The 21,982-nt window shown below is 38.3% G+C and overlaps 2 protein-coding genes across 4 annotated transcripts in view; both read left to right on the forward strand.

Annotated features, from left to right (window-relative positions):
* Positions 1 to 21,982, forward strand: part of LOC142343235 (uncharacterized) — a 595,961-nt gene that overhangs the window by 385,529 nt on the left and 188,450 nt on the right. The window lies entirely within an intron of this gene.
* LOC142343234 (uncharacterized) overlaps positions 1 to 21,982 on the forward strand; it is a 374,820-nt gene that overhangs the window by 211,910 nt on the left and 140,928 nt on the right. The window lies entirely within an intron of this gene.

The raw sequence follows: 21,982 nt of genomic DNA on the forward strand, positions 1-21,982 counted from the left end.
CAATCCTTTTGAACTTAAAACTTAAATATGTACTGCCTTAATAAGGATATAAATAAATGAAGTCGATAGAATAAACATAAAATACCCGGAATTTTTTATTCAAAACAATGAAAGCCAAGAAAAACTTAGGGCTATACCTGATTAGCAAAATTGAAGTGAATAGAATTGAGTAATAGTTAATGCGAACAAGTAGATGTCTAGAAAAAATGTTCGAATTAGAGTACAGTACAGTGCGTTCATTGAAATGCGATATGCATTGAGAAGAATTCCATCGGACACAGGCGAACCCGAGGGTTCCGTTCGTTGATACCGTTGGTGAAACCAATTCTAGCTAAACTTTGGCAACCGCAAAGTTTAAAGTTTTCCAAAAGAATATCCCAATAACTTAAACACTTCATGACGATCATCGAAACTTTCGCAATAAATAAAAACACGTCAAATAGAGGTTCGCTGCTTAAATCGGATCAATCATTGAGCTTGATCTAGTTTGTTATGACGACTAGCTTGATCAGTACTAACTTAATTTCACCATTGGAGAACTTGGCTGACTTGGTCTTTGAGGCAGATGAACAACTTTTTTGACCACTTTAAGGTAAAATATCATTTGTACTCAAAAATGATTTTCAGTTTTTATTAATAATTGATTTTATTTAGCGAAAGACAGAACTTCAATTTCAGAACACTCAGCGCATGTGGAAGTGAAAGTAAAAATGGCCCTTACTTAAAATTAAGAGAAATTTGGTCGATAGATATCAGGTTGTTCTGCCGCTAAACTTGTATGCAATGTGCTAATGAAATGTCTTTTTAGAATAAATTGCTATTTTGTAAAGATCCACTAATATACTTAGCGGAAAAAGCGGACAACACAATTCAACAACCTTCTTCTATATTAATTGGTAAAAAGAAAAAAACACTATACTATTGTTAACCGTTTTTGACACATACAACAAAGTTTAGCGAGAAATTGAAACAAAATAACCCAAAAATTGAACGAATTAGTGGAAATTCGCCAAAGAATCACACCAATTAGAGCTGAATAGCTCTCTGAAAACACTGAAATTTGAAAATGTTTTATGGATTATATGGTCTACGCTGACAGGCTTTGTGATGATACAACTCATGTCTTTCTATGTCAAATTTATGGGGCGGGCAAAATTGACTGAACAAAATATACCTGTACCACCACCACATCTTAGTGGGGTAAACAAAATCAAAATCATAGTTTTTCAGGATACCAATTACCCCGGATTGCAAAGCCACTGCAGCTCGCCGATTGGACCTTCGCTTCATTTTGCGCCTATCTGTAGCCTAATTGTGGTGGTAAACTAATTAAAAATTTTGTCGCAGGCTTTACATTGTGAATTCACATTTAGGTGCAGAATTGACACTTATTATAGAAGTTTTAGAACCATCCTTGTCTATGATCTGATCTATTATCCATCAAAAAGTTGAGTGGAGGTGTTAGTAACTAAATAGATATAAGCGAGAGATTATTAGCCAATCAGATTCGAGTATTTAAATTGCGTATAGAATTGCGTCCAATTTACGTACAAAGCTCGGAAAAAGTGCAAATAAAATAATTTCAAGTAAAACTAATCATAAGACATATCAAATAAGACATGATTCGGCTCAGTAATTTTCGGGTTTTTGGATTCATTGGTACAAAATGGTGACTGGCATTGAACTGATTCCTTATCAGACAAAATACCGGATAAAACAGCATCAAAAATTGCCGTCTAAAAAACCACTTGTCGATATGTTCGCCGTAATCTTAATACGTTACAATCTTAATCCGTTGTTCTGATACGTGGCTTTATCGTTGCTATGTACGTACTATAGCTAAAATGTTGCTTTATATAGACGTTGCTATATTGATAAGAGACTGAAGGAAGAATTAAACTTACGAAAGAGTGTTTTATACTTTTATATTGGTGCCGCTCCGGGTTTACGAACACCCATTTCCTTAGTCTAATTTTGGCCCAATTGTTGTGATAAACTATTAAAATAGTGATATATGTGCAACTTCGGGCATAGATGATGTAGCATTGTTATATTCGCCAATGGCCAGTAGAAGCCCATACCACCACCATCATTCACCCACAGCTGTGAGGAACAAGTCTACCAACTGTTCCGAGGAAGACCTCCAATAATGAGGACACACTCATCAAGACTGGAGATGGTACCCGGGTGGGGTGTGGGACTTTTGGAGACATCATGGTGCGTAACACAGACATGCCAAATGGAATGTGCAAAGAGACTGTTGAGTTGTTTGCGGAGGCATTCATCCTAAACTCTCCATGCAACGAACGAATCAGTCTCTCGTGTTGTCAAGGAGGCTCCCGACAAACGGTTTCACCTCGATGCAGGCAGGCAGTTAACACTACTACAACCACAATGGGTTCGAGCAGCAAGTACGCCTTCACGAAAAGAACGATGACAACTCAAAGAGTGGTTGAAGTACCTCAAAAACTGTAAGAATAACCCATTTTTTTAAATTTTGCAAGTCGTAAATTGATAGAGTTAATTTAGACGGCAAACTAAACTCCAACCCCTAAATTTCCTAACTTTTCAAGCAAACATATTGGGTTATAAAAAAATTAACGATATTAAATCAAAAAATAAAATTAAGAATTCGGTGTTTTTCGACGCTGAAATCTTGAATTAAGAATTCCGTGATATTCGACAAGGAAATCTTAAGAATTCCGTGATTTTCAACGCGGAAATCTTAAATTAAGAATTCCGCGATTTTCAACGCGGAAGTGTTAAGAATTCGCTATTTAGATAACCGGTCACCATCACACCACACATATCATAATTTTTAAGACGAAAAAACATCGATTTTGAAAATTTTGGTCGAATTGTCGAAAATTTAAAAAAAGTGATCAAGACGGTTCGTATATCAAAAAGTTACCTCTGTTATAGAGAAAATAGAGAAAACACCATGCTAAATTGTTCAGTTTTGAAAAATGTTGTTCAATTTTGATGCAATTCTAAAGACTTTAAAAACTTTAGAAAATGAATACCCAATATTGATAAACCATATTTTCAGGTACAAAACCGTTGAATTTACTACATTACCGTTCCGTAATCAAGGATTTGCAAACAAATTGATCTAAATTTCAAAAAATTGGACAAAAGCATAAAATCTTGACAAATTCGTCAAAATTATTATTTTCAATCGATGGTTCGTTAATTGAGTGAAACTCAATACAGAGAAAAAGTGTGAAAAAATTCACAACCTCCGGTTACAGAAAAAATTATCGAATCCCGAGATTTTTGTTACGTCGCTCGTTTAAGTATCGTTTCGCACGCGTCCTTTTTGTCTTTTCACTCGCCAATAGTCCGGGTTTCGTTTTTTCCAATAACGTCGCTCTCGCAAAACGTTTTGCTTTTCGTTTCTCCGTCTAATTTTCCGGATTTCGATGTAGTATGTCATATACGATGAAGTATGTTGCGTTTTTGTCGCAGTATGTTGGTTCAGCTAGTATGCTGGTTAGTTGCTTTGGTCTTGTTGCTTTCTAGTGTGTGACTTACGTTTGTTCTAGAGTTACGGCTAGTTGGTTCCTGGACTTCTACAACTTACTAATTTACTAGCAACTCTGTTGTAGTATATTGAAGTTTGCTGCTGTATGTTTGCGTGTAACAGTATGATTGTTAGTTGGTTTCGGTTTTTGCCTTCTAGGGTGTGACTTAAGTTTATTCTGGAGTTACGGCTAGAATGTTTCTTAACTTTTCCAGCTTTCATAGAGAACAATAGCACTGCATATTACTTATCCTTTGCTTTTGTTTGTTTAATTTTGTTGATATGCTGACCGGTTGTTTAGGTTTGAAATTTGCTAGGTTGTGACTTACGTTTATGCTGGAGTTACGGCTAGTAAATTTCTTGCTCTTTTCATCCTTTTAGTATACTACTTTTCGCCGTAAATTGGTTTGTTATTTTCATATGTTAAGCCCCAAAATGGCTTGTGCTAGTTTGTGTGTTGCAGTAGCATCTCTCCTCCTTCCTAGGATGTGACTTAAGTTTGTTCTAGAGTTACGGCTAGTTTGCTTGGTTGCGTTTGTTGCTGTGGTCTGCTAGCATAGTACTTCATGACGTTCCCGCTCGCTGCTTAATCGTTCCCCGCCCGTTCTTTCCCGTCTTTCCGCTTTGTTGCGCTCTAATTGTTCAACGCCTCCGTCCTTTCGGTGTCGTTTCCCGTTTTTTCGAGCGTCGCTTGTTCCGCGTTCCCGTCCCGTCCGTTGCGTCGCCCGTTTCCTACCCGCGTTTTCTCCCGTTTCGTTGTGCGCCGTTCATCCGTTCTTCACGCCCCACATTCTCGCGTTGCGTAAAAGCCCGTTAGACGCACTCTGACTTTCGTTGCATACTTTCGTCGAGTAATTCATTACTCGTTAACTTCTTTACTGCTCTTCGGCGGCTTGATTATCAAGTCGTTGTCATTTGGGTTCGGTATAACCCTCATTCCACGTGTTTGGTTGAAAGTTACTTTACATTGATAAATTATCCATTTCAATATCATGGCTGAACAGCATGACAAATTGAAAAAGATCTTCAATGCAAGATCTAATCTAGAATCTGATTCACGTAACATCCATAGGGATATCACAGATGCCATAGATCGTCAAGACAGGAGGGTTAAATTTGAACGCTTGGTTTCTAAGTTGAAGGATGTTTTCAGTAAACTAGTGCAGAAAAATGAAGAAATAATTGACTTAGCCAGTAAAGCGGAGAACCCAGATTCAATTTACCCTGTCCTTGAGCAATGGTTGGATGATGTAACCAAGAACAATGATAAGTTCTTGCTTGCGGCTAGAAGCTATATTGACACAGTTGCTGACCGAGACACCGTATGTGAGGGCGTTAACCCTCGGGCAGTCTAGGAGAAGTTCACGCCAAACAACATCATCAATGTCTAGCCAGCGTAATATAACTTTCTCATGGCAAAACTAAAACGCGAAGAGGCCGAGAAACAAGAACAAGCTGCCATGCGCCTCGCTAAACAAAAACACGAAATTGCCATCAGAAAAAAGGAGCTTGAAATACCAATGGAGCAGATGGCACTTCAAGAATTGGAGGAAGACCACCGCCAGCGTGTTGCCGCAGCTAAATTAGATGAGGCTGAATTAATGGATAATCTTTCATTGTATAGTCACCACTCAAGTGAACTGAATTTGTTTAAAGATAGGGATCAGATAGAAGTCAGGGACTTGTTCCGGATTGGATAAATTTGTTTCCAGCAGGTAATTCAAGTGAGTTAAACTTTTCTCGTCGTGGTTTAGCAACCGCCCTCCAGAAAACACAAGTAATGTTGCCGATAACTTACATCATCTTGAAATGCTTTCTCAGTACACACGGCCAGGAGTTGCAATTTCTGTTGCCCAGCAGGAAGCTTTGTATCGGGAATATCTCCAAGCTCAACTGCAGCAATCATTCAGTGATCAAAGGGTCGAGCAGGCCCACAGTCCCTCAGGAAGTGGTAAGGTCAACCCAGTGAATCAAGTACCAGTCGACGTACAAAATGTCGCACTCCACCACTTCAGCCACCTATGCAACCTCCACGGCCACCGACACCCGTTATGGCACCAACGAACTCCATTTTTGTACCTGATTTTTCAACAAACCCATAAGTAAATCAGTTCTTGGGTCCGAAAAGCTCCAGTGTGCATGGTCAATTACACATGTCGATGCCTCATGTTCCGCAACTACTGTATCCATCTCAAAGTAACATTCCACACCAAACACAAGTCCCCATTGCCCATTCCCCGCACAATGTCCCTCCACCTCTAAACCCACTCGTGAACCCGCCTCCTGTTTTCCCGCCTCAAAAAATTATTTAATCCTCAGCCTCCCGTGCTCCCGTCGTCAATTCCAACGAGTGCAACAACCTACCTACCCGTCCCACACATTCCACAACCAAACATTGTCCAATCGCCTCAAGCCCACCTGGTACCGTGTCTTACCGCACCGAAACCTCCACTGAACTGTAACCTTGATCGGAACTTGAGGAGATTTCCTCAGAATAACCCCACAAACGTAAAATAGGCGACAAATAATGCAACCGTCTTCAACAACATTCAACCGACCCTACCCCCAAGCACAGCTAACCCCACCATCATCCATCCCATCTTGCAAATTAATGCACAACAAAATCCTAATAGCAACCACGCAGCTAACTGTAGCATCCCTGTTAACCCCTTTAGTACAACTACTAACATCGCGCCACCTTTCGTCACGCCGGTTATACATCCAACATACGGGCATACTGCTCCGACACCATTGTGCTGGGGTGGCCCACCGCATCCCACGCCTCCAGCGCCTGTATCTGAAAATGCAAGCTTGATTAAGGCATTCACTGACGCCTTAACACCACCGTACAGAAGCTTCCACCCAATATGAATGAATCGTGGTCACTTTTCACGGTCAAAAAGCATTGGGTGAAACCTACTTTTCTGGATTTCAACGACAGGTTAAAGGAGAAGGCCGAAACGCACGATTTAATGAAGAATACCGCATTTAAAGCAAGGACTGAGGATACCAACAACTCAGTAACAAGATCAAAATTTGATTCAAAGGCATTTGCTGCAAATACGCAACACAAGAGTAACCTTAAGCCTCAACAGAGTTCTCCGTCAACATCAATCTCTAGTTGCATTGCATGCAAAGGGAGCCACCGGCTGTGAGAAAGCCGTGTCTGTAAGGAAAAGACCCCCACGCAGAGAGCCAAGGTCGTGGCAGAAGCAAAGCTCTGTTTCTCTTGTTTGCGTGATAAACACATGTTTAGGCAATGCCCAAGTCCCCGTAAGTATAAGAAAGATGGTTGCAACAGCTCCCATAACACCTTACTTCATGGAGCGGAATGGGTTTTTCCAGCTAAGCCCTCTACAAACAACAACATCAATACTTCAAAGTCGAACACAGGTATTAGTAGGCCATTTATCGGCCAACAGCACCCAAGCAAAACAACCAATTCGTCTTCCGTGACGGATGTCAAAGGCCTCCTTCAGGTCACGGAACTGAAACTTACTATTTCTTCTGGTACTAGTTCTACGGCGTTAGCTTTATGCGATACCGCTTGCAGTAACTCTTGGGTGTCCGATAGTCTCGAAGATATGATCGGTTTGCAGGGCACCGCATTAAAACTGACCGTCAAGGGTGTAGACACGGAAGAACTGATCGACACAAAGGTGGTTCAATTGACTGTGACACCTTATAAAGATCAAGACTTCCTTGCATTCACTGTGCATCCCTATGTGAGGGAAACATTAAACGTAGGTTCCGACATCATTGACGTTAAGTCCATGCAAGAACCTTACCCACATCTAGCCGTCCTAGATCCATTAAAGTATAGCTATGGGAACATTGAAATGATACTTGGACAGGCTGTCTACCATGCCATCCGCCCGTTAGAGTACTTTGCAGCCAACGAAAAGTGCTCACCGTTCGCTGTTCGCTTGCCCATAGGTTGGGTTCTAAGTGGCCCACTCCCGTCAAGTTCAAGTTTGGTCTTGGTGTGTTTCAAAGCCAATATTGAACAGCATTTTGAATTAGCTTTTCAGGTTAAATCTTGGTATGATATGGAATCGTACGGCGCGTTCAAGCAAGTTGACGCACGATCCGCAGCGGATGTTCGCGCGCAGGAAACACTTGAAACAACAACTTTCCATTGCGGCCAAAGATACGATGTCGGTATGTTATGGGCTGATGACAACATCCAGCTCACGAATAACTACTTTTCGTCACTTGTACAGCTCAAGTCTCTCGAAAAGCGGCTCTCGAGAGATACATTTTTGAAAAAACTTATGCTAATACCATCCGTGAAGACTTGGAAAAAGGTTACTTGATTACAGTCCCTGATGCTCACAATTCGAGCAGCGGCCGGATAGAGAGTGATACCTACCAGATCATCCCGTAATCAATCCGAACAAACCGGGGAAAGTGCGTAGGGTATTAAATGCTGCAGCAAAGTTCCACGGGACTTCTTTGAATAAATCTTTGCTCACTGTCCCCGAGCTGCTCCAAAACCTAATCCATGTACGAATTAGGTTCCGTCAACATCAATTTGCCGTGTCCGCAGATATCGAGGGTATGTTCCTCCAAGTGGGTGTCCCTGATTGGGACCAGCCATCACTGCGTTTTTTGTGGCGGGAGGACCCCACAACAAATTTTGTAGTGTATCAATACACGCGCCATATATTCGGGGCTAAAGACCTGCCCACATGCGCTAACTATGCACTGCAACGCACGGCCCGAGACAATGTTAATCAGTACCCGGAAGCAACCAAAGCCGTCCCAGAAAACTTATACATGGACGATTATTTGGATTGAGAGGGCTCTCAAAAGATCGAAGGAGTTGGTACATCTTCTCCATCTAGGTGGGTTCAAGCTTACTAAGTTTGTAAGCAATGTACCAAATCTGGCTGATCGAATTGATGGGTCAACTCAGTCTACCGAACCAAAAGTAATTGCCTCATCTAAGGAGGATCCTTCGCACTGCTTGGGTTGAAATGGGATCACAACAATGATACTCTAGTTGTGAGTCGGGGTACCTCCAGTACAGTAACTAAGTATTTAACACAACGCTTGGTTTTGAGCCTAGTGTCTAAGGTGTTTGATCCCATCGGCCTAGTGGCACCATTTACTGTTGGTGCACGATTCCTACTAAAGGACATCTGGCGTGTCAGCGGGCAGCACTGGTATGAAGAATTACCAAAGAACACTGTTGAAAGGTTCCTCGAATGGAGTGTAGAACTACCCAAGCTTACCGAAGTCACTATACCGAGAAGTTATTTTTCTGGAAACTTTAAACACCTGGAACTACGCATGTTTGGTGATAGTTCCCAAGAATTCGTCAGCGCTGTTGCATTTCTCCGAGCTCAAGTAAACACGTCTAGTGGGCCAAAAACAGAGCTTGCATTTGTCCTGGGTAAAGCTCGCGTACCACCTATGAAGGTGATGACAATTCCAAAGCTAGAGCTGCAAGCTGCTTTACTGGCCGCTTGGTTGAAACAAGATATCTGTCGAGCCCTCACTGTGAATGTTAACAAAGTTTATATGTGGAATGACAGCACTACTGTCTTGCAGTGGCTCAACTCCACAAGCAAGCAGCCAAAATTTGTTGCAAACCGTGTATGCGGGATTTTAGAACATACTAGCGTTGACGAATGGAACCACGTTGCCTCAAGCGATAATCCAGCAGATGCCGGTACTCGTGGTATGTCCGCTGAGGTTTTGAATTCAAGTAGATGGGTGAGGGGTCCAGATTTCTTAAGAACCAAGGAATTCCCGTTCGAACCAAGCATCGAAGTAGTTAGAAACATCAAACTTGGTATAGTAACTAAGGAAACTGACGAAAACCAATACAACATTGGCCGCATCCGTAACCAAGTCAACTAAGGAACCGCCCCCGCAACTAATTCCCTTCGATAAGTACAGTTCTTATCAGAAGTTGCTACGGATAACAGCGCATTCACTCCGCTTGTTACCTTCTCACGAATGTTACCGTAATGCCGATCGTAGCATCATAGACCCCACGGAGCTTGACGAAGCCGAGCGTCATCTCCAGTATCTTGTGCAAGGGGAGTCATTCAATGCAGAGAGAAAAGATCTCCTCGAAAACAAACCCGTTAAACGGAGCAGCCGTATTGCTCCGTTTTCTCCCTTTATTGGGCCAAATCGATCGTCCTATCCGATCGGCACGCCGCATCAAGCGGTTGGTCGAAGTTGTCTTTAATGTAAAACATCCTATCGTTCTTGACGCATGCCATGCATTTGTAAAGTTGTTCCTCAATCACACCCACGCTAAACATCATCATCAAGTTATTGACTACCTGCGAGCTAAAGCACAAGAACGTTATACCGTCCTCAAATTACGATCCTCCCTGCGTTCAATTAAATCGAACTGCGTCACGTGCATAAAGTTCCGAGCTGCCACTATCCAGCCAATTATGGCTGACCTCCCAGTAGAAAGACTCGCATACCAGTCTCCTCCCTTCACGAACACCGGGGTCGACTTCTTCGGCCTGTTTTATGTTACTGTACGTAGGACTACCAAGAAAAGGTGGGGTTTCCTCTTCACATGCTTAACTACTCGTGCCGTTCATGTCGAAATCGTTCCTTCCAAGGACGCCAGTTCGTGTGTAATGGGAGTGGAGCGGTTCGTCTCCCGTCGGGGTACACCAGCTATTATTTGGTCAGACAATGGCACTAACTTTGTTGGCGCGGAAAAAGAGCTACGCGAGAATATCGAGAAGTAGAACACCATCAACATCAACGTCGAACTTGCCCACAAAGGCATCAAGTGGAGGTTCAATCCGCCCAGTGCGCCACACCGAGGTGGCATCTGGGAGACGCTAGTACGTAGTTTCAAGCGCGTACTTTACACAATCCTTGGAACACGTCGCCTCACAGATGACGTTTTAAGTACCACTTTTTGTCTGGTCGAACATGCACTTAATTCACGTCCGCTAACGCCCGTAAGGGCCGACCCGTCCGACCTAGGAGCATTAACACCTAATCACTTTCTCCTCGGTAACCAAGCACGTAGTCTCCCGTCGATCATTGGCTTAGATGAGTTTGATCACCGTAAACGTTACGCCCGCGCGCAGTCTTACGCTAACGCTATTTGGTCTCGTTGGATCAAAGAATACGTACCGGCGCTGAACCGACGTTCTAAGTGGCAAACGCCTGCTGAGCAACACCTAAAGACTGATTACTTGGTTTGGGTAGTTGAGGAGACCAATCCTAGGGGATACTACCCTTTTGCTTGTATCACTGAACTCCGTTACGGTTCAGACAGCGTCGCACGCTCCGCCGTATTGCGCACATCCTCGGGATCGCTCGTTCGCCCGCTTGTAAAATTAGTATCTTCTTCTGGGCCGGAGGATGTTAGTGACTAATTAGATGTAAGCGAGAGATTATTAGCCAATCAGATTCGAGTATTTAAATTGCGTATAGAATTGCGTCCAATTTACGTACAAAGCTAGGAAAAAGTGCAAATAAAATAATTTCAAGTAAAACTAATCATAAGACCTATCAAATGAGACATGATTCGGCTCAGTAATTTTCGGGGTTTTGAATTCATTGATACAAAATGGTGACTGGCATTGAACTGATTCATTATCAGACAAAGTACCGGCTAAAACAGCATCAAAAATTGCCGTCTAAAAAACCACTTGTCGAAATGTTCGCCGTAATCTTAATACGTTACAATTTTAATGCGTTGTTCTGATACGTGGCTTTATCGTTGCTGTGTACGTACTCTAGCTAAAATGTTGCTTTATATAGACGTTGCTATATTGATAAAAGACTGAAGGAAGAATTAAACTTACGAAAGAGTGTTTTACACCTTTATAGGAGGAGAAATCACTCGAAGTTTATATATAATTGGCTGCCATTATAGATTACAAGCCTGACAAGGTGAAACCAAAGAGAGAAATACCCACAGAATGAGAGGTGGCCAGTATCGCTTATTCGCAGCCAGGATAAAAATTTTGTGAAATGTTAATATAGCGGGAATATCTCATGTTAATTGTCCTTAGTGATGCAAGGGGCATCATACGACATAAAACCCAAGCAACATCTCTTCATTGTACTCTAGCATTAATTGCACCAATTGAAAAAATAACCTCAAAATCATTTCAAAGCTCTCAAAAATTCGAGAGAAATTCAATGCCGAACCAGACATAAAAATCAATTATGTCTACTGAAATGATTTCGAGATTCCAAACAATTCAGTTTTATCAACGGAAAAACATCAAGAAAAAAGAACCATTATTTCATTCTCGCATCCTTTCTTTACCCATTTTTGGCACCACTAATGAGTTTCACTAATCTTACCAAAAATGAAATTTTTCAAGAATGGAAACGTCGGTTTTGAAACGTGTTTTTCACTGCAGGTTCAGTAGGAAACAGTTGTGGTTGAAGAAGGGCTGTGGTTGAAGGGAGGAGGGTTGAAGGTTAGCAGGGAGGCTGTTAGTTTGACTAATGTACTTTCACCATTAGTTGTTTGTTTTCTAACGCTGTCTGTCTTTTGTTTTACTTTTTTCTAAGCCGATGTTTGTAAATATTATAATTTTATTCATAGATTTAAACAATACGAATTGCCGTATGAAGAAGTAGTGCTGGGAGGGCCCCGTACCAGCCAGTATTCTTCCAGTGTTGGGGGAGGGGTATTTCTTAATTAAGCCTTTTTTAAAAAAAAATCAGTTAATTAAATTTGGTATATGTTTTTCTTTTTGTGTCAGAAACAAATTGATCTCTAAACAACTTTAAACCAATACCGTCTGCAAAAAACTGATTCATTTGAATTTCTCTATGTATGCTCTTTTAAACTCGAGGAAAAATTTTGTTAGCTATTTAATTCTTCAACAAATACAGCCACTACCAATTTTTTCAAGACCTACTTTTTTTAAAGATTTACCAGAAACTGCAAACTTTTCAAGAATAACCCGGAAATTGACGATAGAGCAAATCAGAACTGAATCAGTCTAAAGATATTCTGGAGGGCCAGTGCTGGAAAGACGTGGGTTTAAGCATTTATTTTACATAGCGCGTCATAACCACTGAACTTTGTGATAATTACCTAAAACATATCTTAAGAATAAAGAGCGTGTATACTACAAGAGTAATTACCAGTTGTAATTAATCAAAGTATCACTCTATGTTGTCCAGATTTACCTTTGGCGCATAAGTATTTTTTCAAACAATACAGGATAAATTTAGCATGGGCGAACGCTATGACCCCAATTTAAATCTAATGGAGAAAAACTGCACAAAAAAGCTAAGACTTTCAGGAGATGCAATGTTTCAAATATGAATTGAATTTTTACTCTTGAATTGTGTTGGTTCAGTACTGAAAACCTGAGACGCAAGTCTGGGAACTTTTTCCTAAATTTGCATAAGTCAAGGATTTTCAATTGTATCGTTGCGCGGGTGTTTTTTTATCAAATGTTCGTATCATTTTTTAAATAAAAATTGACCGCCAAAAAAGGTCAAATTTTGCAGATCATTTTACTCCCACAGGAGTAACGTGATGTATAAAAAGTGATCTCCGATACTTTTCTTGGAAAAGTGTCAACAAACAGATATGAATTGTCTTGAACTAAAGATGCACATCAGTGAAGATTACTTCGCATAACTTTCTCAAATTTTTTTCACTAGCCCAAGTGATTGTGAGTCTGCTTGTTAAAGACTGGAGAGGATAAAAATTGAGCATTCTTTGACTTCGTTAAAAACAAATACTAACAGATTATGTTCGTAACTTTCAAAAATTGAAAAAAAAACAACAGCTTTGCGATTATTAATAGTTCCCTTCCCGCATTTGAAGGGGAAGAATTTAAAGACTTGCCATTATGAGACATCAGAAACTCGTTTTATTCTGCATTTAATTTTCTATAATTATAGCGAGCTCTTTTTTCGTATCGAAATTGTTTCACTGATTGTAAACATTTGTGTTCCACGATCCTCACAATCAAATGGCTAAGCATCAAGTAACAATATGGCATAGACTCCTTCAAATATCGATCTTTTTTCGATGCAATGCTGGGTTTAAACCCTGGGCCGAGGTTTCACCTTTAGTTCAAAAGGAATTAGTGGTGATTAGGGTGTAATGCGTATTCCACTCCTATTTATCAGGAAAAAGTGTAATTTTGAAATTTTACACTGTATTTACACTCATTTCTCCATTCTTTTAACACTCATCGCAAAGAAGGTATTTCAGAGTGAATTGATTAAAAAATTACTCTTCTACACAATTACCATTATGACTAAATCGAAACGTCAAATTCTCGTAACAGTTGGCGCAATGGAAAATCCATAAAGTGAAATAAACATGTCCGAGAGGGAAGAAGGAAGATCAAACCTCGCTACCTCCTTCAACTTTTATTTTTTTTAAATTACACTTTTATAATTACACTATTTCACCCTTAATTAAGCGCAGAAAAAGGCGTGTATTTTTAAAAAATTTTACGCTTTTCTACTTTGTTTTTAAAGATTTACCAGAAAAAGCAATTTTTTCAAGAATATCCAGGACGTTGACGACAGAGCAAATCAGCACCGAATCAGTCTAAAGATATTTTTTTCTTTATGGCCAGCACTGGAAAGCACATGGGTACTTATAGCAGTTAATTTACATAGCAAGTCATAATCATTGAACTAAGTGAGCTTTGTAAAAATTACGTAAAACCTAGCTTAAGAACAAAGAGCGTCTACAATACCAGAATAATTACTAGTTGTATGCATAAGTAAATCTAATTCTTTTGTATTCAAATGGTTTCACTGCTCGTAAACATGTGTGTTCCGCGATCCTCGCTGTCAAATGGGAAAGCATCGAGTAACAAGATAACATGAGACTCCTTCAAATATTGATCTTTTTTCTCCTCCTCTATTATGTGTACTTGTAACATAAAAACTCCTATGTGTACCTTAGATTGCTCTCTATTTCCCAACACTTATTGGCCGTATACTCAACGTCTAAGAGTAAGAAAAATTACTCCTACCGTGCAATTCACAGGTAATCTACAATAATATATATGGCAAGGAATAGGTTCAAGTTTTTCCGGCAGCAACTAGAAAACCAAGCATTTATGCCATCATTCAGAAAGTTGCAAGCACTCAAATTGGATACAACCGTTTGTTATTAAAAAGTCTGTCAAAACATTGTGAGTAAGTACTATACGGTCAATAATCGATAGGAATTAGAGAGCAATCTAAGGTAAACGAAGGTGTCTTTCTGTCATAAGCACAAACAATGGAAGCGGAGAAAAAAAGGTCGATACTTTAAGGACACACATGGTAAATGGTTAAATAAGGCTCTCCCAGTTGACTGTTAGGATTGCTGAACACTAATTTTTACGAGCAATCAAACCATTTTGATACGAAAAAAGAACTCCTTCAAGACCTACTTTTTTTTAAAGATTTACCAGAAACTGCAAACTTTTCAAGAATAACCCGGAAATTGACGATAGAGCAAATCAGATCTGAATCAGTCTAAAGATATTCTGGAGGGCCAGTGCTGGAAAGACGTGGGTTTAAGCATTTATTTTACATAGCACGTCATAACCACTGAACTTTGTGATAATTACCTAAAACATATCTTAAGAATAAAGAGCGTGTATACTACAAGAGTAATTACCAGTTGTAATTAATCAAAGTATCACTCTATGCTGTCCAGATTTACCTTTGGCGCATAAGTATTTTTTCAAACTATACAGGATAAATTTAGCATGGGCGAACGCTATGACCCCAATTTAAATCTAATGGAGAAAAACTGCACAAAAAAGCTAAGACTTTCAGGAGATGCAATGTTTCAAATATGAATTGAATTTTTACTCTTGAATTGTGTTGGTTCAGTACTGAAAACCTGAGACGCAAGTCTGGGAACTTTTTCCTAAATTTGCATAAGTCAAGGATTTTCAATTGTATCGTTGCGCGGGTGTTTTTTTATCAAATGTTCGTATCATTTTTTAAATAAAAATTGACCGCCAAAAAAGGTCAGATCATTTTACTCCCACAGGAGTAACGTGATGTATAAAAAGTGATCTCCGATACTTTTCTTGGAAAAGTGTCAACAAACAGATATGAATTGTCTTGAACTAAAGATGCACATCAGTGAAGATTACTTCGCATAACTTTCTCAAATTTTTTTCACTAGCCCAAGTGATTGTGAGTCTGCTTGTTAAAGACTGGAGAGGATAAAAATTGAGCATTCTTTGACTTCGTTAAAAACAAATACTAACAGATTAAGTTCGTAACTTTCAAAAATTGAAAAAAAACAACAGCTTTGCGATTATTAATAGTTCCCTTCCCGCATTTGAAGGGGAAGAATTTAAAGACTTGCCATTATGAGACATCAGAAACTCGTTTTATTCTGCATTTAATTTTGTATAATTATAGCGAGCTCTTTTTTCGTATCGAAATTGTTTCACTGATTGTAAACATTTGTGTTCAACGATCCTCACAATCAAATGGCTAAGCATCAAGTAACAATATGGCATAGACTCCTTCAAAAATCGATCTTTTTTCGATGCAATGCTGGGTTTAAACCCTGGGCCAAGGTTTTACTTTTAGTTCAAAAGGAATTAGTGGGGATTAGGGTTTAATGCGTATTCCACTCCTATTTATCAGGAAAAAGTGTAATTTTGAAATTTTACACTGTATTTACACTCATTTCTCCATTCTTTTAACACTCATCGCAAAGAAGGTATTTCAGAGTGAATTGATTAAAAATTTACTCTTCTACACAATTACCATTATGACTAAATCGAAACGTCAAATTCTCGTAACAGTTGGCGCAATGGAAAATCCATAAAGTGAAATAAACATGTCCGAGAGGGAAGATGGAAGATCAAACCTCGCTACCTCCTTCAACAATTATTTTTTTTAAATTACACTTTTATAATTACACTATTTCACCCTTAATTAAGCGCTGAAAAAGGCGTGTCTTTTTAAACAATTTTACGCTTTTCTACTTTGTTTTTAAAGATTTACCAGAAAATGCAATTTTTTCAAGAATATCCAGGACGTTGACGACAGAGCAAATCAGCACCGAATCAGTCTAAAGATATTTTTTTCTTTATGGCCAGCACTGGAAAGCACATGGGTACTTATAGCAGTTAATTTACATAGCAAGTCATAATTACTGAACTAAATGAGCTTTGTAAAAATTACGTAAAACCTAGCTTAAGAACAAAGAGCGTCTACAATACCAGAATAATTACCAGTTGTATGCATAAGTAAATTTAATTTTTTTGTATTGAAATGGTTTCGCTGCTCGTAAACATGTGTGTTCCGCGATCCTCGCTGTCAAATGGGAAAGCATCAAAAAACAAGATAACATGAGACTCCTTCAAATATTGATCTTTTTTCTCCTCCTCTATTATGTGTACTTGTAACATAAAAACTCCTATGTGTACCTTAGATTGCTCTCTAATTCCCAACACTTATTGGCCGTATACTCAACGTCTAAGAGTAAGAAAAATTACTCCTACCGTGCAATTCACAGGTAATCTACAATAATATATATGGCAAGGAATAGGTTCAAGTTTTTCCGGCAGCAACTAGAAAACCAAGCATTTATGCCATCATTCAGAAAGTTGCAAGCACTCAAATTGGATACAACCGTTTGTTATTAAAAAGTCTGTCAAAACATTGTGAGTAAGTACTATACGGTCAATAATCGATAGGAATTAGAGAGCAATCTAAGGTAAACGAAGGTGTCTTTCTGTCATAAGCACAAACAATGGAAGCGGAGAAAAAAAGGTCGATACTTTAAGGACACACATGGTAAATGGTTAAATAAGGCTCTCCCAGTTGACTGTTAGGATTGCTGAACACTAATTTTTACGAGCAATCAAACCATTTTGATACGAAAAAAGAACTCCTTCAAGACCTACTTTTTTTTAAAGATTTACCAGAAACTGCAAACTTTTCAAGAATAACCCGGAAATTGACGATAGAGCAAATCAGATCTGAATCAGTCTAAAGATATTCTGGAGGGCCAGTGCTGGAAAGACGTGGGTTTAAGCATTTATTTTACATAGCACGTCATAACCACTGAACTTTGTGATAATTACCTAAAACATATCTTAAGAATAAAGAGCGTGTATACTACAAGAGTAATTACCAGTTGTAATTAATCAAAGTATCACTCTATGCTGTCCAGATTTACCTTTGGCGCATAAGTATTTTTTCAAACTATACAGGATAAATTTAGCATGGGCGAACGCTATGACCCCAATTTAAATCTAATGGAGAAAAACTGCACAAAAAAGCTAAGACTTTCAGGAGATGCAATGTTTCAAATATGAATTGAATTTTTACTCTTGAATTGTGTTGGTTCAGTACTGAAAACCTGAGACGCAAGTCTGGGAACTTTTTCCTAAATTTGCATAAGTCAAGGATTTTCAATTGTATCGTTGCGCGGGTGTTTTTTTATCAAATGTTCGTATCATTTTTTAAATAAAAATTGACCGCCAAAAAAGGTCAGATCATTTTACTCCCACAGGAGTAACGTGATGTATAAAAAGTGATCTCCGATACTTTTCTTGGAAAAGTGTCAACAAACAGATATGAATTGTCTTGAACTAAAGATGCACATCAGTGAAGATTACTTCGCATAACTTTCTCAAATTTTTTTCACTAGCCCAAGTGATTGTGAGTCTGCTTGTTAAAGACTGGAGAGGATAAAAATTGAGCATTCTTTGACTTCGTTAAAAACAAATACTAACAGATTAAGTTCGTAACTTTCAAAAATTGAAAAAAAAACAACAGCTTTGCGATTATTAATAGTTCCCTTCCCGCATTTGAAGGGGAAGAATTTAAAGACTTGCCATTATGAGACATCAGAAACTCGTTTTATTCTGCATTTAATTTTGTATAATTATAGCGAGCTCTTTTTTCGTATCGAAATTGTTTCACTGATTGTAAACATTTGTGTTCAACGATCCTCACAATCAAATGGCTAAGCATCAAGTAACAATATGGCATAGACTCCTTCAAAAATCGATCTTTTTTCGATGCAATGCTGGGTTTAAACCCTGGGCCAAGGTTTTACTTTTAGTTCAAAAGGAATTAGTGGGGATTAGGGTTTAATGCGTATTCCACTCCTATTTATCAGGAAAAAGTGTAATTTTGAAATTTTACACTGTATTTACACTCATTTCTCCATTCTTTTAACACTCATCGCAAAGAAGGTATTTCAGAGTGAATTGATTAAAAATTTACTCTTCTACACAATTACCATTATGACTAAATCGAAACGTCAAATTCTCGTAACAGTTGGCGCAATGGAAAATCCATAAAGTGAAATAAACATGTCCGAGAGGGAAGATGGAAGATCAAACCTCGCTACCTCCTTCAACAATTATTTTTTTTAAATTACACTTTTATAATTACACTATTTCACCCTTAATTAAGCGCTGAAAAAGGCGTGTCTTTTTAAACAATTTTACGCTTTTCTACTTTGTTTTTAAAGATTTACCAGAAAATGCAATTTTTTCAAGAATATCCAGGACGTTGACGACAGAGCAAATCAGCACCGAATCAGTCTAAAGATATTTTTTTCTTTATGGCCAGCACTGGAAAGCACATGGGTACTTATAGCAGTTAATTTACATAGCAAGTCATAATTACTGAACTAAATGAGCTTTGTAAAAATTACGTAAAACCTAGCTTAAGAACAAAGAGCGTCTACAATACCAGAATAATTACCAGTTGTATGCATAAGTAAATTTAATTTTTTTGTATTGAAATGGTTTCGCTGCTCGTAAACATGTGTGTTCCGCGATCCTCGCTGTCAAATGGGAAAGCATCAAAAAACAAGATAACATGAGACTCCTTCAAATATTGATCTTTTTTCTCCTCCTCTATTATGTGTACTTGTAACATAAAAACTCCTATGTGTACCTTAGATTGCTCTCTAATTCCCAACACTTATTGGCCGTATACTCAACGTCTAAGAGTAAGAAAAATTACTCCTACCGTGCAATTCACAGGTAATCTACAATAATATATATGGCAAGGAATAGGTTCAAGTTTTTCCGGCAGCAACTAGAAAATCAAGCATTTATGCCATCATTCAGAAAGTTGCAAGCACTCAAATTGGATACAACCGTTTGTTATTAAAAAATCTGTCAAAACATTGTGAGTAAGTACTATACGGTCAATAATCGATAGGAATTAGAGAGCAATCTAAGGTAAACGAAGGTGTCTTTCTGTGATAAGCACAAACAATGGAAGCGGAGAAAAAAAGGTCGATACTTTAAGGACACACATGGTAAATGGTTAAATAAGGCTCTCCCAGTTGACTGTTAGGATTGCTGAACACAAATTTTTACGAGCAATCAAACCATTTTGATACGAAAAAAGAACTCGCTAAGTTTATATAAAATTGAATGCAGAATAAAACCAGTCGTGCATGTTACACGTTACCTCTAAAAATTTTAAAATAATTAAAAACCAGTCAAATGGTTGCTTTCGACAGACTTGACATCTCGGAACTCAAATATGCAATGGATTTGTTCAAGTGATTTGATAAATTTCGGCGCGCTCGGTTTAATGCAACGGTGTTCCTGAATTGTCAGTTTCAATTCATCGAATGGAAGGAAATCTTCTAGTACAAAAAGATATAAAAAGTAACTTTATGAAAAAGTTCAAGAAGAACTGATTGGAGAAACCAAAATTAGACTCAAAGTTATTGTCACACCATATTTCGTTGAGACAAACAATTTTCGGTGAGACATACTCGTTTTTTTTTGCAAACTGAACTCACTTTATCAATTTAGTAGCACTATCTTCGTTTTATCGTTTTTTGACTTTTCAATTGTTATTAGATAGAGAGCATCTACCAACTTAGTGCGGCATCTATTTCTCAAAAATCTATTTTCAAAAAGTGTTGTCTCCATTTCCAGAAACTCTAAAAAATTTGGTTTTTTAAGTTCGAGATTAGGCTGCGCATTTTTCCTACTAAGCACATCCCACCTTTGTCCCACCTCTTAGGTTGCCAGTTTGTTACAAATGATGGCATTTCTCTCCCCTGGCAAGGTTTTTTCAATCAGTTTTTTAGATTGCTCCAAATACATGAAAAATAACATTAGGAATAAATTTTCGGAGTGCTCAAGGAGTCAAAGGGTTTCCTGGAAACATTTGTCAATAATAAATATGCTTAGTAATATCTATCTTTCACTGTCGTTTAGTTTTATTTGGTTACTAAATGTTAAGATCAAATCATATTCTAAGTTTTGGTTCACATTTTTTTGTTTTCTTTTCATTTTTAAAACTGAGTTCTTCACGCTCCAGAATTTCATTGACAACATCAAGCTCTTTTCAGCCTCATCATTTGTTTTTTCAATGAGGGTTCCAGTTTCATATATTCAAAGTTACCATTGTCAGTAATTTTTCGTCACGGTTATTCCGTCAATTGTTTTCATCAGTGCAACAGTTTGTGATCAATCCGCATCAATCAGTCCAAAGCATGCCAGAGCCGCCCCACTTTTATAAAATGCGAAGATTCCAGTGTTAAAGTTCTGTTTCATAGTGACAATTATCTTGATGTAGTATTTTCGGTTTGGAGACAAATCTTCTTCTAATATTGCGTTGACACTGAAAGAAAAATTTGATGTAATGGTTAAGTGACTCTGCTTGAAGTAACTGAGAACTTCTGGCTTTTATTGAGAGCCGCGAAGCGGTTTGAGATATTAAGTAAGAATTTCGAAGTAATTTCTGCAGAGTCACTTAACCATGCTTAAAACACGAAACGCGCACGTTTTAAAATAACGAAAGTCAAGGGAAGTCAATTAGCAGGCAGCAACTTCTGGCATTTTAAGTTCTGGCACTCCAGACTTGCGGCATTTTTAAATGTGCAAGTGGGTGTTTTAATTTTCCTTATCAAATTTGGAACACTGTATTGGCTGACTTTCATGGTTCTTTTTGACAGAAACTCAAAATTTTCTTGTGGCTTAAATCAATACCTCAGATTTTAATGCGACTAATATAAAAAAAACCTAACAAAGAAGTAAAATATCTTGGTATTACAATTGATAAAAACTCATCTTCAATCCGAGTTTTAAAACGTTTTATTTCGGTTGGCATTAGTCATAAATCACTTTATTTTACGAAACAGCGTTCCAGAGACCGTCAAAGGTATACTGACAGTTTCTCTTGGTATTAGCCACTTGCAATATCCAGCGATATTTTTGTCCCCAATACCTCAGAATCTTATAACAACTCTCAAATGTCAATTAAGTTAGGTTGTGAAAGCTTGCTACAGTCAAAGAAACTATCATTCATCTCAAGATCTTGATAACATTTTACCTGTTCAATTGTTATTACAATAACGGATTGCAGTAACCACTCAACAAAGTTTCAAATTCTGCAAGCAAGTAATTGAAAATTGTTCTGGTGTCCCTCTTCTTTTATTTCCCCAGACGAACGAGACAATTAAATAATAAAATTGCTAGATCGAATTTCGTTGAACGCAGTGTATCAAAA

Source organism: Convolutriloba macropyga, chromosome 7, assembly GCF_964194025.1.
Source record: "Convolutriloba macropyga chromosome 7, txConMacr16.3, whole genome shotgun sequence".
NCBI lineage: Eukaryota > Metazoa > Xenacoelomorpha > Acoela > Convolutidae > Convolutriloba > Convolutriloba macropyga.